Here is a 17,898-nt window from a genome sequence, read left to right on the forward strand (position 1 = left end):
AAATACGCTTGGTAGCACTTTACCGTAATTTCCGGACTATAAGCCGCTACTTTTTTCCCACGCTTTGAACCTCTCGGTTTATACAATGACCCGGCTAATTTATGGATTTTTCCCGCTTTCACAAGATTCATGCCGCCAAAAAACTGAGCACCGTCACCTAATGTTACGTAAATCGAGCGCGCTCAAACTTCCCATCATTCTGATTACGGTAGTCATTTTGTCACCCTCATCATGGCAAAGACACGGAGAAATGCATATGATGCAACTTTCAAGTTGAAGGCGATCGATCTGGCTGTTGGAAAAGGAAATAGAGCTGCTGCACTGGAGCTTGGCCTTAATGAGTCGATGATAAGACGTTGGAAACAGCAGCGTGAGGAACTGACTCAGTGCAAAAAGACAACAAAAGCTTTCAGAGGGAAGAAAAGCAGATGGCCCGAACTAGAAAATGAGCTTGAAGACTGGGTCAACACACAGAGAGCAGACGGCCGAGGTGTTTCAACTGTGCAGATCCGACTGAAAGCCAAAACAATCGCCACCGCAATGAAGTTTGAGGATTTTAGAGGTGGACCATCGTGGTGTCTAAGATTTATGAGACGTAAAGGCCTGTCCATCAGGGTACGGACGAGTCTGTGTCAGCAGCTCCCTCCCGACTACGAGGAAAAAGTATCAAACTTCGGCAAATTCACCGATGTAAAGATAGCGGAGCATCCATTGTAACAAGCCGTGTTTTGTTTAAAAGCCTATTTATTTTTGTTACAAGCCGTGTTTCGTTTAAAGGCTGTGTAAAGTTCATTTGTTTCAATGTACCAGTAGGCACCGGCGGGTTAAAGACATGTGCGGCTTATTTATGTACAAAATACATATATTTTTTTAATTCAGTGGGTGTGGTTTATATTCAGGTGCGCTTAATTGTCCAGAAATTACGGTACTTGAGACCAAGTGTCAGAACACGTCACGACACAGTCATAACCATGCCATAGTTTGTCATAACAACTGACATAACTTGTCAAAACCTGTTAAAATATGGACATACCACTGTCATTCCACATATATTTAGACCTGTTGTGACATATATTGTTATTTTATGGTTTGATATGACTCCTACATAAGAGTGTCAAAACCCACAAAACCTACCACACATGGCAAATCATTCCATTACACCATAGCCTACGTGTCAACAGTATGTTTATGTTCTATACTTTTTATTTTATCTACCATATTAAAACATAATTGTAATTGCTCACACATTGATGTCAAACAAGTAAAGTATAGTGTATTTTCTACCAGTTTTTTCATAAAATGTATTTTCTACCAGTTTTTTAAAATATGATGAAAAAAAACATGACTGTAAAGAATTCATTACAACAATCAACAAAGCATTTAAGGAACAAACTTTCAAACAAAAGGAAACTTCTTGGCAGGGAACATTTTTAATTTGAGTGAATGTGGGTTTTGACACTCTTAGGCAGGTGTCATAACCAGCCATAAAATAATGCAATATATTTCCCTACAGGTGTAAATATATGGGCCATGACAGTGCTATGACCATATCATGGCAGGTTATGTCAGCTTGTAGCGGTATTTATTAGAGAGGGGTAAAGATACAGATTTTGTTCGGGCGCCAGGCAGGTATTAACCATGCCGAAAGGAAAAGAGTAGAATAGAGAGTACCACTACCAGACCACTGGTACCACTACCAGACCCACACACATCAGCAGAAGAGACTGCCTAGAGTGTAGCCTGTTTACCATATAGCCAGTGGAGAGAAAAGAGAATACACACCATATCACCTTTTCAGTTACTAGTCCAACGATCTAACCACTAGGCTACCCCGCAGCCCCAAGGTGGGTGGGTGTTCATAAGCACAACAAGGGCCTTAACAATGTCCACAATCTTCTTGGCCACATGTCATTAGTTCACCCCACCTCAATACAGTTCAAATAAAAATACACAACTTGCAAGCAACCTTTTAACTCAAATGTCCACCCAAATACTTCTGGCAGGGCAATAATAGTCCAGCTCTAATGAACTTCAAGGAGAAGTGCATTTGAAAAATAGAAAGTATGTTGCAGGGTAAAGCACTGGAACGATAGAGGGAAGAGAAAGAGAAAAAGAGAACAAGAGAGATCTTAGCTGTGGTTTCAGGCGTGGCGGTGTACTGTCTGACCGTCCGATGGTTTGTTGGTTTGTATGTCAAAGTACAGATGAAAGTATAACACATTGAACATGGAAATAAAAATAGCTTATATTCTTACATTGAAAAAAGGTGCTCAAGAAATGATGCCTATCTTCGTCAATCCTTCATGGCGTTCTGCTGTTTTGCCTGCTAAACTGACTAAGACTATCTCTTTCTCTTTTTCTCTCTCTCACTCGCTCTGTCACTTTCTCACTCACTCTCACACACAGGCACAGACATGTGGGTTGACCACTTTTTACTTTCACTCTCGATTCTGCAAAATCAAGTGTGTCCTTCCCTGAAGCAAAGGCTGGGGGATAATGAAACAACTTTTTGCAGTATTTTGCATTACCTTTTGCATTATTATTTTTAGTTTAGTTTATTAATTTGACCATTTAAAAAAAACAAGCACACATTAAACTTGAAAAAGCCGTACATGCACATGAATAAAATCATCAAGGATAACACACAATAAAGTCTGGGACTTATTTCCATTGTGGTCCTCTTGAGACAAGATGGCTATACAAGATGGAACACCGTATGGCAGTGAAATAATAAAACAAAAACATAGAAGAAGAACATCTATCTCATCATTCCAGTTACATCATAGGGGTTATTCATATGTTTAGCCCTGAATCAACCTAGAAGGTCTATTTGTCATGTATGATGAGACATAAGTGGGACGCTGTCGTTTTTTGACGATTTTTTGAAAAACATCCAAAATGACCAGGGGCGCCCCCTTTTGGATGGGGTGCTCCCTACCCAACTGTGGACCCCTTGCAACCCCATAGGCATTAAAAAAAAAAACATTTTGAAAATGTGCTCTTGGTAACCCGTTTCAATCACCAGGCGCACGGCTGTCCATTTGCAAAATGCTTCAATGGGCATTTACCATCACGAATTTGACATGTGTCAGTTTATATTAGTTTGTATTAGTTTGTGTCAGTAGGGTAGAGAGAGGAAAAGGGGGGAGGGCGTATTTATGGCTGTCATAAACCTACCCCCAGGCCAGCATCATGACAATACACACACATGCATACTGACTCCACACACACACATACACACACACACAAACACACACACACACACACACACTCTTCACATACATTGCTGCTACTCTTTTTATTTTATATCCTGATTGCCTAGTCACTTTTCTAAACAGGTAAATAATTCACCTCATGGAACAGCAGGGACTGTGAAGAGTCAAACAAACGTACAGACACATGCATACGCACACATTGTGATATTGTTGTAAAGTGGTATTAGACATTTTGAATTGTGGATATGTAGTGGTGTAATAATGACCTCCTTCCTATAGGCTGTCTCATCGTTGTCAGGGATCAGGCCTACCACTGTTGTGTCATCGGCAAACTTAATGATGGTGTTGAAGTCGTGCCTGATAGTGCAGTCATGAGTGGACGGGGAGTACAGGAGGGGACTGAGTACGCACCCTTGAAGGGCCCCCGTGTTGAGGATCAGCGAGACAGATGTGTTGTTACCTACAATTACAATCTGGGTGCGGCCCGTCAGGAAGTCCAGGATCCAGTTGCAGCGGAAGGTGTTTAGTCCCAGTGTCCTTAGCTTATTGATGAGCTTTGAGGGCACTATGGTGTTGAACCCGGAGCTGTAGTCAATGAATACCATTCTCACATAGGTGTTCCTTTTGTCCAGGTGCGAAAGGGGAGTGTGGAGTGCAATAGAGATTGCATCATCTGTGGATCTGTTAGTGCAGTATGCAAATTGGAGTGGGTTTAGGGTTTCTGGGATAATGGTGTTGATGTGAGCTATGACCAGCTTTTCAAAGCACTTCATGGCTACAGACGTGAGTGCTATTGGTCAGTAATCATTTAGGCAGGTTATTTTAGTGTTCTTGGGCACAGGGACTATGCTGGTCTGCTTAAAACATGTTGGTATTACAGACTTGGACATGAAGATGTTGAAAATGTCAGTGAAGACACTTGCCAGTTGGTCAGCGCATGCTCGCAGTACACATCCTGGTAATCCATCTGGTAATCTCTGCAGCCTTGTGAATGTTGATCTGTTTAAATATCTTTCCCACATCGGCTGTGGAGAGCGTGATCACACAGTCTTCCAAAAAACCTGGTGCTCTCATGCATATTTCAGTGTTATTTGCCTTCTAATGTTTTATTGAACCTTTATTTAACTAGGCAAGTCAGTAAAGAACATATTCTTACTTACAATGACAGCCTAGGAACAGTGAGTTAACTGCCTTGTTCAGGGGCAGAATTACAGATTTTTACATTGTCTGCTTGGGGATTCGATCTAGCAACGTTTCGGTTACTGGCCCAATGCTCTAACCACTACCTGCTCTAACCGCTACCTGCCGCCCCAGATTACAGGCAACCGAGGCCTTAGCGAGCATAGAAGTAGTTTAGCTTGTCTGGTAGGCTTGTGTCACTGGGCAGCACTTGGCTGTGCTTCCCTTTGTTGTCTGTAATGATTTTCAAGCCCTGCCACATCCGACAAGCGTCGGAGCCAGTGTAGTTCGATTCGATCTTAGTCCTTTATTGATGCTTTGCCTGTTTGATGGTTTGTCGGAGGGCATAGTGGGATTTCATATAAGCTTCCGGGGGATTTCATATAAGCTTTCTAGCCTTTAGCTCAGTGCGGCTGTTGCCTGTAATCCATGGCTTCTGGTTGGGGTATGTACGTCTCGTCACTGTGGGGACGACGTAATCGATGCACTTATTGATGAAGCCAATGACTGATGTAGTGTACTCCTCAATGCCATCGGAGGAATCACGGAATATATTCCAGTCTGTGCTAGCAAAACAGTCCTGTAGCTTAGCATCTGCTTCATCTGATCACTTTTTTATTGACAGAGTCAATAATGCTTCCTGCTTAATATTTTTCTTGTAAGCAGGAATCAGGAGGATAGAGTTCTGGTCAGATTTGCCAAATGGAGGGCAAGGGAGAGCTTTGTACTTGTCTCTGTGTGTGGAGTATAGGTGGTGTAAAAAATGCTTCCCCCTGGTTGCATGTTTAACATGCTGATAGAAATGAGGTAAAACTGATTTAAGTTTCCCTGCATTTAAGTTCACGGCCACTGGGAGCGCCGCCTCTGGATGAGTGTAATTCCTGTTAGTTTATTGCGGAATACAGCTCATTGAGGTTTTAGTGCCAGCGTCGGTCTGTGGTGGTATGTAGATAGCTATGAAGAATACAGATGGAAACTCTCTAGGTAGTGTGGTCTACAGTTTATCATGAGATACTCTACCTCAGGGGAGCAAAACCTTGAGACTTCCTTAGACATCTTGCTACTGTTTACATGTATGCATAGGCCCCCGCCCTGTGTCTTACCAGAGGCCGCTGTTCTGTCCTGCTGATGGAGTGTATAACCCGCCAGCTGTATATTCTTAATGTTGTCGGTCAGCCACAAGTTGGTGGAACATAAGATATTACAGTTTTTAATGTCTCGTTAGTAGGATATACGTGCTTTCAGTTTGTCCCATTTCTTTTCCAGCGATTGAACGTCAGCTAGCAGGATGGAAGGCAAGGACAGATTAGCCACTCGTCGCCTGATCCTCACAAGGCACCCAGATCTCTTTCCACAAAATGTATTTTTCCTTCTCAAGCGTATCACGGGGATCTGGGCATGGTTAGGTGTCTGTAGTATATTCCTCGCGTCCGACTCATTGAAGAAGAACTCCTCGTCCAATTTGAGTTGAGTAATCACAGTTATTTTCTGTCGTAAGAGATGGTAGCGGCAACATTATGTACAAAACAAGTTACGAACAATGCAAAAAAACGAACAAATTAGCATGGTTTAAGAGCCGATAAGACTGCCTCCCCTCCGGCGCCATCATCCAGCACTATACCACTGTATATATTAAATAGAACGTTTCTTCATTCTGTAGTTAAACAGATAAGATGAAAGGAAAAAAACATAAAATCATAGCCATGCAAATTCCATTGAGAAACATTGGCAGTTGAATGGCCTTACTGAAGAGCTCAGTCACTTTCAATGTGGCACTGTTATAGGATGACACCGTTCCAACAAGTCAGTTCGTAATTTAAGTGCTGTTATAGTGGAAACGTCTAGGAGCAACAACGGTTCAGCCGGGAAGTGGTAGGCCACACAAGCTCACAGCACTGGACCGCCGAGTGCTGAAGTGCGTAACGTGTAAAAGTAATCTGTCCTCGGTTGCAACACTCACTACACAGTTCCAATCTGCTGCTGGAAGCAACGTCACCACAAGAACTGTTTGTTGGGAGCTTCATGAAATGGGTTTCCATGGCAGAGTAGCCGCACACAAGCCTAAGATCACCTTTGCGCAATGCCAAGCGTCGGCTGGGGTGGTGTAAAGCTCACACCATTGGACTCTGGAGCAGTGGAAACGCTCTCTGGCTGTTTTTCATGGTTCGGGCATGCCCCTTAGTTCCAGTGAAGGGAAATCTTAATGCTACAGCATACAATGACATTCTAGATGATTCTGTGTTTCCAACTTTGTGGCAAAAGTTTGGGGAAGGCCCTTTCCTGTTTCAGTATGACAATGCCCCTGTGCACAAGTGGGGTTCAGAAATGGTTTGTCAAGATCGGTGTGGCTTCCAACTTGACTGGCCTGCACAAAGCTCTGACCTCAACCCCATCGAACACCTTTGGGATGAATTGGAACACCGACTGAGAGCCAGGTCTAATCGCCCAACATCAGTCCCTGACATCATTAATGCTCTTGTGGCTGAATGGAAGCAAGTCCCACCAACAATGTTCCAACAAAGCCTTCCCAGAAGAGTGGTGGCTGTTATCGGAGCAAAGGGGGACGAACTCCATATTAATGCCTATTATTTTGGAATGAGATGTTCGATGAGCAGGTGTCCACATACTTTTGGTCATGTAGTGTATGTATGTATACAGTATAACATGCTGATCCAAACATTTATCCTAGTGTTTATCATTATCCAGTAACTTCTACCCATAACCTTTACATTACTAATATTAAACATGAAGTCATTGTACTGTTGGGTTAGTTAAAGGTGCATATCAAATAGGCTGTGACAGAGAAGAGAAAATACATTGAGACAAAAAACCAAAACATTCTTTATGATTATCTAATTAGACTGCAAATCACCGAATGGCTGTGCACTTAGATATACTTTATCTTGATCAGGCAGTTGTTGTTGCTGCATTGGTGCTGCTGGGCAAATTCTCGTAGCACTTCTTCATCTCTTCATATTCCTCAGGAACATCTGCAAAGAAGCATTTTATTTTTATTTTATTTCACCTTTATTTAACCAGGTAGGCCAGTTGAGAACAAGTCTCAGTCTCCTTTGCAACTGCGACCTGGCCAAGATAAAGCAAAGCAGTTAGACACATACAACAACACAGAGTTACACATGGAATAAACAGACATACAATCAATAATACAGTAGAAAAATCTATATACAGCATGTGCAAATGAGGTAGGATAAGAGAGGTAAGGCAATAAATAGACCATGGTAGCAAAGTAATTACAATATAGCAATTAAACACTGGAATGGTATATGTGCAGAAGACGAATGTGCAAGTAGAGATACTGGGGTGCTTTTTAAAAAATACAGTATGGGGATGAGGTAGTTGGATGGGCTGTTTACAGATGGGCTATGTACAGGTGCAGTGATCTGAGAGCTGCTCTGACAGCTGGTGCTTAAAGCTAGTGAGGGAGATATGAGTCTCCAGCTTCAGTGATTTTTGCAGTTCGTTCCAGTCATTGGCAGCAGAGAACTTGAAGGAAAGGCGGCCATAGGAGGAATTGGCTTTGGGGGTGATCAGTGAGATATACCTGCTGGAGCGCGTGCTACAGATGGGTGCTGCTATGGTGACCAGTGAGCTGAGATAAGGTGGGGCTTTACATAGTAGAGACTTGTAGATGACCTGGAGCCAGTGGGTTTGGCGAAGAGTATGAAGCGAGGACCAGCCAACGAGAGTGTACAGGTTGCAGTGGTGGGTAGTATATGGGGCTTTGGTGACAAAATGGATGGCACTGTGATAGACTGCATCCAATTTGTTGAGTAGAGTGTTGGAGGCTATTTTATAAATTACATTGCCGAAGTTGAGGATAGGTAGGAATGTCAGTTTTACGAGGGTATGTTTGGCAGCATGAGTGAAGGATGCTTTGTTGCGAAATAGGAAGCAGATTCTAGATTTAATTTTGGATTGGAGATGCTTAATGTGAGTCTGGAAGAAGAGTTTACAGTCTAACCAGACACCTAGGTATTTGTAGTTGTCCACGTATTCTAAGTCAGAACCGTCCAGGGTAGTGATGTTGGACGGGCGGGCAGGTGCTGGCAGTGATCGGTTGAAGAGCATGCATTTAGTTTTACTTGCATTTAAGAGCAGTTGGAGGCCACGGAATGAGAGTTGTATGGCACTGAAGCTCGTCGGGAGGTTAGTTAACACAGTATCCAAAGAAGGGCCAGAAGTATACAGAATGGTGTCGTCTGCGTAAAGGTGGATCAGAGAATCACCAGCAGCAAGAGCGACAACATTGATGTATACAGAGAAGAGAGTCGGCCCAAGAATTGAACCCTGTGTGTGTGTTGAAACTATACTTTCAGTTCCTGTTGATACTACGTTTCAGTCTTACTTCTGCTAGCACATGGTAGATATAGGAGGAAGAAACTAACTAACTGCAAATAACAATAAGCTGAACTCCGCCTAGCAGAGACATCTTTCTATTAGCAACTACTAATTATGAGCTTATATGGTATTCAAGTTAAGGGACATCACCCTGGGCGGGGTGATCCTCAGTAGGGGATAAAAAGGGAAAACATCATATTTTGTACTGAGTGTCTAGCTTGCAAATTACTGTAAGTGTATACTCCAGGTTGCAATCTTTATTAAACAAACTAACCTCTAATCAAAGAAGTGTCCTGTGGTCAAACACCTCCCTCTGCAACTGGATCCTAAACTTCCTGACGGGCCAACCACAGGTGGTAAGGGTAGGTAACAACACTCCCGCCACGCTGATCCTCAACACGGGGGCCCTTTAGGAGTGCTTGCTCAGTCCCCTCCTGTACTCCCTGTTCACTCATGACTGCATGGCCAGGCATCAAGTTTGCTGATGACACAACAGCAGTAGGCCTGATCACCTACAAAGACGAGACAGCCTATAGGGACGAGGTCAGAGACCTGGCCGTGTGGTGCCAGGACAACAACTTCTCCCTCAACATGATCACGACAAAGGAGATGCTTGTGGACTACAGGAAAATTGAGGACCGAGCACACCCCCATTCTCATCGATGGGGCTGTAGTGGAGCAGGTTGAGAGCTTCAAGTTCCTTGGTGTCCACATCAACAACAAACTATCATGGTCCAAACACACCAAGACAGTCTTGAAGAGGGCACGAGAAAACCTATTCCTCTTCAGGAGACTTAAAAGATTTGGCATGGGTCCTCAGATCCTCAAAAAGTTCTACAGCTGCACCATCAAGAGCTGGTTGCATCACTGCTTGGTACAGCAACTGCTCTGCCTCCAACCGCAAGGCTCTACAGAGGGTAGTGGCACTACAGAGGCACTACAGAGGGTAGTGCGTACAGCCCAGTACATCACCGGGTCCAAGCTTCCTGGACCTCTATACCAGGCAGTGTCAGAAGAAGGCCCTAAAAATGGTCAAAGACTCCAGCTACACTAGTCATAGACTGTTCTCTCTGTTACCGCACAGCAAGCGGTACCGGAGCGTCAAGTCTAGTTCCAAAATACTTCTTAATAGCTTCTACCCCCAAGCCATAAGACTCCTGAACAGCTAATCAAATGGCTACCCAGACTATTTGCATTGTCCCCCCCCCCCCCTTTTTTACACTGCTGCTACTCTCTGTTTATCTATGCGTAGTCACTTTAACTCTACCGACATGTACAGATTACTTGTAGTTTTTCATGTTGTTTGTCTGTCATTTTTGTAATGACTTGGTGCTGCCTATCTTGGCCAAGACGCTCTTGAAAAATAGATTTTAAATCTCAATGAGCCCTTCCTGGTTAAATAAAGGTTATATAAAATAAATAAATAAATAAATAAAACATTTCACTGTACAACACCTGTTGTATTCGGCACAAATGACAAATAAAGTTTGATTTGATTTAGTATATTCCTCACCGTGAAAACAGTTGATGGAACTGGAAAACTGGTCATTTAGCTAATAATCATTGGTAGTGATTGGCGAAACCATTCTATTTAAATACTTCATGGCCAAATCAACTAAAATCCACTGAAATCAACTCAATATTCAGTTTGACCTTACTTAAAGGTGATTTGGCCATTTTAAAAGGTTTGTTTGTCTTACTCATCCTGCTACTAATTCAAGCTAATTTAATTCCTGCTGCCACTTATTTGAAGTAAAAACGAACTTGCAAATCTCTTACATTACTTTTCCTTATCTCATTTGCAGTAATGTTAGCATTTAATTATCACCTTACAAGATCTGAATAAAACCCATTTACCCCCAATTAATATCATTTATTTTAATACTGCTACTTATTTAAAGCCATTTCAGGCATTTCTAAGCAGTTTCAGAAACCTATTTCATGAGGAAATTGAAATGACCAATTAATTGTCTTTCCTGTAAATGAGCCCACATTGATCAACTAAGAGTTTACCGTGAAATGTTGGTAAACAAAAATATGCTGATACTTACCACTTACCACATAAAGGCAAAATTCTACAAATGTATTCTGTGCTACTTACTCACCTCTCTACAGCAAACAAACATACTGAACAATGTATGTGGTGTTGGGTAAAGGAGTACAGCAGGATGGGTGTTGCCGTTCTTTGACTTGTTCTGACTGGTTTTCATATTCAAGCTACAATAAAACACCTCAGTGTGGTAGTTAACCCTAATTTTCCCTCTATAAAATAGAATGACCTTGCTCAGTATATTACTGTGATTGAACAATAGTGCTTAAACTAATTTAAACTAATTCAAAATCCTGTCATATAATAACTTTGGCTTTATTCAACTACACAATTTCTTGGCTGTAACATGATCATGTAAAAAATGTAATGTTTCTGTATCTGTAAATCTGTATCTGTAATTAGTGTATCTATTCTAAATACACGGGTAATAAGAAGTTCTGACGGGCAGATGTGGAAATTAGTGCAGAAACTTTGGAGGCCACTTTCTCAAGTTTAAGTATGCAGTTAGTTATGTATTAACATTCAGAGGGATAAATTCCACAGACAAATGTTGAAATACAGGAGAAGATAAACATGGAACTGGACATGAAGTTATGAGGATGTAGAAGTGAACATAGTTTTTACAAACACAATATAATAACACACTTTTCATAACTTAACAAGAAGAAGAGAAACTTTGGGATCAACATTTTCAATACAGTGTTTATTTCCAGTCTTGTGAAATGTTGAGCATGGACAACATTTCCCTTAACAACAGTTGCAAACATACAGTACCTACTGTAAGAAATATAATAACAAAGAAACAAGTGGTTTCAAGTAAAGAGTCACATCCTAATGTATGTACTAATCAGTCACACCTCACCTTTAAACTCTGTCAAAGCAAAATACAGTAGACCAAAACACCGTTTTTTTTCATGTTGGAATAATGGAGCACCTACTGTGTGGGGAGCACCAGTTGAGGCTAGTTCTCTGTCACAACTGAATTCAACATTATTTGGTTGGGTTTATTTGTTCATAAAAAGTGTGAATTTATCTAAAGAATCTAAGGTCCAGGCACTGAGGTGGGTTTTAATATTAAATGTTGTTATTAACTGGGCGTAGAGCATATTAAAAAACATCAAAGTGAAATTCACAGTGGATAGAAAATGAATCTAACTGGAATGAATCGACCTCCTCATTCTGAGACCACACCTAAGCACAGTTGTCTATTTAAATACTTGTCTTTTCACAGACTTAAACCCTTTTGAAGGCTTTATGCAGAAACACAGGTGTTTTTGAATGATTCCCCATTCAAGAGCATTGGTGGAAGTTTTGGGGATATTGGTTTCTCAATGGGTCAGTGTAGTTTCACATTTCAATCTGCTCTCTCCACAAAGGTTACATGCAAACATATTCAGAAAATGACATTATCTAAATTTGCATTTACTTACTTTGCATTTAGAGAGAGCCTATTCTGGCTCTAACCAGAATAGGTATCATCATACAGGCAGAAAAACTTGTTCAGGTGTGTTGGACCGGAAAGTTAGTGAATTCTTAAACTGTCTATGGTCGATTGACGCACCGGTGCGTAAACCTAATGAACATTTTTTAAATCCCATCAAAATCCATCAGTTTAAGCTGGAGATATGTCTCAATCCACCACTTCCACATCTGCGGTGAAAGGTGTCAGAGCTAGAGAGATGTTTGTCAGACCATGAGACATCCCATCTGCGGTGAAAGGTGTCAGAGCTAGAGAGATGTTTGTCAGACCATGAGACATCCCAAAAATCTGTTTTCCTGAAAACTTCTGTAGTGTCAGAACATTTTAGCCTACAGAGTATTATGACCACTCTATGGAAAGGGGAGACTCTCACAATACGTTTTGCTCCATGACCCTCACAAGTGTCACAGGACTCATCTATAGGTAACCGGTACCGGGTTAAAATCATGAATGGAAGAATGAAGGTACTTTTGTGCCCAGAAAAGGGGCAAATTATGTGTAAAATAAATATATATATATATATATATATATATATGTATATATATATATACAGTGCCTTGCGAAAGTATTCGGCCCCCTTGAACTTTGCGACCTTTTGCCACATTTCAGGCTTCAAAACATAAAGATATAAAACTGTATTTTTTTGTGAGGAATCAACAACAAGTGGGACACAATCATGAAGTGGAACGACATTTATTGGATATTTCAAACTTTTTTAACAAATCAAAAACTGAAAAATTGGGCGTGCAAAATTATTCAGCCCCCTTAAGTTAATATTTTGTAGCGCCACCTTTTGCTGCGATTACAGCTGTAAGTCGCTTGGGGTATGTCTCTATCAGTTTTGCACATCGAGAGACTGACATTTTTTCCCATTCCTCCTTGCAAAACAGCTCGAGCTCAGTGAGGTTGGATGGAGAGCATTTGTGAACAGCAGTTTTCAGTTCTTTCAACAGATTCTCGATTGGATTCAGGTCTGGACTTTGACTTGGCCATTCTAACACCTGGATATGTTTATTTTTGAACCATTCCATTGTAGATTTTGCTTTATGTTTTGGATCATTGTCTTGTTGGAAGACAAATCTCCGTCCCAGTCTCAGGTCTTTTGCAGACTCCATCAGGTTTTCTTCCAGAATGGTCCTGTATTTGGCTCCATCCATCTTCCCATCAATTTTAACCATCTTCCCTGTCCCTGCTGAAAAAAAGCAGGCCCAAATCATGATGCTGCCACCACCATGTTTGACAGTGGGGATGGTGTGTTCAGCTGTGTTGCTTTTACGCCAAACATAACGTTTTGCATTGTTGCCAAAAAGTTCAATTTTGGTTTCATCTGACCAGAGCACCTTTTTCCACATGTTTGGTGTGTCTCCCAGGTGGCTTGTGGCAAACTTTAAACAACACTTTTTATGGATATCTTTAAGAAATGGCTTTCTTCTTGCCACTCTTCCATAAAGGCCAGATTTGTGCAATATACGACTGATTGTTGTCCTATGGACAGAGTCTCCCACCTCAGCTGTAGATCTCTGCAGTTCATCCAGAGTGATCATGGGCCTCTTGGCTGCATCTCTGATCAGTCTTCTCCTTGTATAAGCTGAAAGTTTAGAGGGACGGCCAGGTCTTGGTAGATTTGCAGTGGTCTGATACTCCTTCCATTTCAATATTATCGCTTGCACAGTGCTCCTTGGGATGTTTAAAGCTTGGGAAACCTTTTTGTATCGAAATCCGGGTTTAAACTTCTTCACAACAGTATCTCGGACCTGCCTGGTGTGTTCCTTGTTCTTCATGATGCTCTCTGCGCTTTTAACGGACCTCTGAGACTATCACAGTGCAGGTGCATTTATACGGAGACTTGATTACACACAGGTGGATTGTATTTATCCTCATTAGTCATTTAGGTCAACATTGGATCATTCAGAGATCCTCACTGAACTTCTGGAGAGAGTTTGCTGCACTGAAAGTAAAGGGGCTGAATAATTTTGCAAGCCCAATTTTTCAGTTTTTGATTTGTTAAAAAAGTTTGAAATATCCAATAAATGTTGTTCCACTTCATGATTGTGTCCCACTTGTTGTTGATTCTTCACAAAAAAATACAGTTTTATATCTTTATGTTTGAAGCCTGAAATGTGGCAAAAGGTCGCAAAGTACAAGGGGGCCGAATACTTTCGCAAGGCACTGTATATATATGCACACACTACCGTTCAACAGTTTGGGGTCACTAAGAAATGTCCTTGTTTTTGTTCATTAAAATAACATCAAATTGATCAGAAATGCAGTGTAGACATTGTTAATGTTGTAAATGACCATTGTTGCTGGAAACGGCTGATTTTCTTGGAATATCTGCATAGGCGTACTGAGGCCCATTATCAGCAACCATCACTCCTGTGTTCCAATGGCACGTTGTGTTAGCTAATCCAAGTTTATCATTTTAAAATGCTAATTGATCATTAGAAAACCCTTTTGCCACAAGTACATTAGAGTGTCTAGTTTGATAAACAGACACCTCACAAGTCCTCAACTGGCAGCGTCATTAAATAGTACCCGCAAAACACCAGTCTCAACATCAACAGTGAAGAGTGTCAGAGGAAAAATGGCAAGATTATGTTATAATACTTTTATTACATCAAATGGTTGTTTTATTCAACATAACAGAGTATTTTGTTAACTATTGTGTGTGTGTTCTACTGAGGATGGGCCTCTGGGAGATAACACTGACAGGAGATTTACGATGTCTTTTGGGTGATAAAACCTAAAGAACATTCCAGAGCATGAGTTAATGTTTCTGTTCTATACCATACCAGGGAGAGATGGTTCCAGTTTGGAGTCGGAGGGCCAGATACTGGTCATTTCATAGTAAAGAAATGAACCACCACATTTGGCGACGAGGATGTGATGTGAGTCTTCACTTGGTGACCGCTCCTGACGACATAGGGAAATCGTGCACGAGGGATCCCTCAAACGTGGGATCTCAGGGAGACCACTGCATCATTGATGGTACCCAAGAGCACAGTGGCCTCCATCATTCTTCAATGGAAAAAGTTTGGAACCACCAACACGCTTTCTAGAGCTGGCAGCCCGGCCAAAATGAGCAATCGGGGGAGAAGAGCCTTAGTCAGGGAGAACCCGATGGTCACTCTATAAGAGCTCCAGAGTTCATCTGTGGACATGGGAGAAACTCCCAGAAGGGCAACCATCTCTGCAGCACTCCACCGATCAGGCCTTTATGGTAGAGTGGCCAGACTGAAGCCACTCTTCAGTAAAAGGCACATGACAGCCAGCTTCTAGTTCGCCAAAAGGCACCTAAAGGACTCTCAGACCATAAGAAACAAGGTTCTCTGGTCTGATGAAACCAAGGTTGAACTCTTTGGTCTCAATGCCAAGTGTCACATCTGGAGGAAACCAGGCACCATCCCTACGGTGAAACATGGTGGTGACAGCATCATGCTGTGGGGATGTTTTTCAGCAGCAGGGACTGGGAGACTAGTCAGGATCGAGGGAAAGATTAACGGAGCAAAGTACAGAGAGATCCTTGATGAAAACCTTCTCCAGTGCGCTCAGGACCTCAGACTGGGGGTGAAGGTTCACCTTCCAACAGGACAACGACACTAAGCACACAGCCAAGACAACGCAGGATTGGTTTCGGAGTAAGTAGCTGAATGTCCCTGAGTGGCCCAGCCAAAGCCCGGATTTGAACCCGATCGAACATCTCTGGAGAGACCTGAAAATAGCTGTGCAGCTACGCTCCCCATCCAACCTGACAGAGAGGATCTGCAGAGAATAATGGAAGAAACTCCTCAAATACAGGTGTGCCAAGCTTGTAGCGTCATACCCAAGAAGACTCGAGGCTGTAATCGCTGCCAAGGTACTTCAACAAAGTACTGAGTAAAGGGTCTGAATACTTATGTAAATGTGATATTTAATTATTTAATTTATTTAAGCCTGTTTTTGCTTTGTCATTATGGAATATTGTGTGTAGATTGATGAGGGATCAAAAACAGTTTAATCCATTTTAGAATAAGGCTGTAACGTAACAAAATGTGGAAAAGTCAAGGGGTACCAATACTTTACAAATGCATTGTATGTATTATATGTAGAATGTGCAGTATTAATGGCAGATGAAGTCATACAATGGTTATTGAAACAATATGATGACTGTGTTTTAGGGTCATCAGAGCATACAGGAAAAGATTCTCTGAAAATGATGAAAAATTTGCTATATCATCACATGAGGAATACAACATTTTCCAGAAGGCCAAGGAAGATATGCTGGGTGGTTTAATAAACCTGAAGGCTTGACACATTCAGGGTCAGATAGCATATGATAACAAAATGTGTAGTATATCAGGAAATTTGCTTTAAAACGGCAACATTTTCTCTTAGCCTCATGACAACGTGTAAAATAGCATTATAAAACTACACATTTTTCTCTCTGCACCACGACAAAATGTGTTGAAATGCAGTAAGTTAGCTGATACAAGCCCTGGACACATTATAAAGTATAGTTAGAATAATATTGTAAATTCAATTTATTGGACATGATTGGACATCCTCAAACTGTACACATTCATGCATGAAAAAAGCACAGTCGATTGAAGGACTGAATTTGAAGGACTTGAATTGGTCACTGAAAAAGAAACGTAGTCGTTGGAGGATAGGGTGGCAGGCTTTGGCTCAGGCATTTACATTATTGTTACCTGAAAATGTCACAATGTATCATTGTCATTAAGACTGTTAAAATGTTAACAGTTAACTCACAACAGCACATTGACTCTTAGAGGAAAATATGGCCTCTGCTGTGAGCTGGTGGCAAATTCAAGCACACAGCCAAAAGTAAGCATGGCCATCACATTCTACCATACATTCCAATATGCACTGAGTGTACAAAACATTAAGGACACCTGCTCTTTTCATGACATTGACTGAGCAGATGAATCCAGGTGAAAGCTTTGATCTTTTATTGATGCCACTTGGTAAATCCACTTCAATCAGTATAGATGAAGGGGAGGAGACAGGTTAAAGAAGGATTTTTAAGCCTTGAGACAATTCAGATATGGATTGTGTATGTGTGCCATTCAGAGGGTGAATGGGCCATTGAATGTGCCTTTGAACAAGGTATGGTACAGTAGTTGGCTTGTGTCAAGAACTGCAACACTGCTGGGTTTTTCAAGCTCAACAGTTTACCGTGTGTATCAAGAATGATCCACCACCCAAAATACATCCAGCCATGATTACAAAACTGTGGGGAGTGGGGTTGTGACTCAATATTAGGAAGGTGTCCTTAATGTTTTGTACACTCAGTGTAAGTATTCCTTTGTGATGTGCTACTACTGGTTTGTGGTGTTGGGTTTGATGTGTGGTTTTTATGTGCATGTACCTGACACCAGGAAGTTCCCACAGGAAAAAACGTTCTACATGCTACATGTCCAGCTACAGTAATTCTATCTCTCTGTTACTGTCTACATTTGGCTAATATTATTTTTCATCTTGTGTTTCAGAGTGGGCAGTTAGACTATGACTACAGCCCAAACTTCCACCCCACATTTCAGGTGTTTTTAGACTGCCTGTCGGGTGTAGAGAACATCAGACTGAGTCTTTTAGACAGAGGAAGAAACGACCAAAGA

At 41.5% G+C, this 17,898-nt stretch overlaps 1 protein-coding gene across 1 annotated transcript in view; it reads right to left on the minus strand.

The window, feature by feature from the left end:
• The window catches only part of LOC139401898 (nuclear GTPase SLIP-GC-like), a 38,656-nt gene extending 36,233 nt beyond the window's left edge, over nucleotides 1-2,423 (minus strand). The window contains exon 1 of the mRNA XM_071145905.1: nucleotides 2,256-2,423. The gene's annotated coding sequence lies outside the window, so the exon portion shown is untranslated. The remainder of the gene's footprint in view (nucleotides 1-2,255) is intronic.
• Nucleotides 2,424-17,898: the final 15,475 nt, after the last annotated feature.

This window comes from Oncorhynchus clarkii, unplaced genomic scaffold (genome assembly GCF_045791955.1).
Source record: "Oncorhynchus clarkii lewisi isolate Uvic-CL-2024 unplaced genomic scaffold, UVic_Ocla_1.0 unplaced_contig_584_pilon_pilon, whole genome shotgun sequence".
Taxonomy (NCBI): Eukaryota; Metazoa; Chordata; class Actinopteri; order Salmoniformes; family Salmonidae; genus Oncorhynchus; species Oncorhynchus clarkii.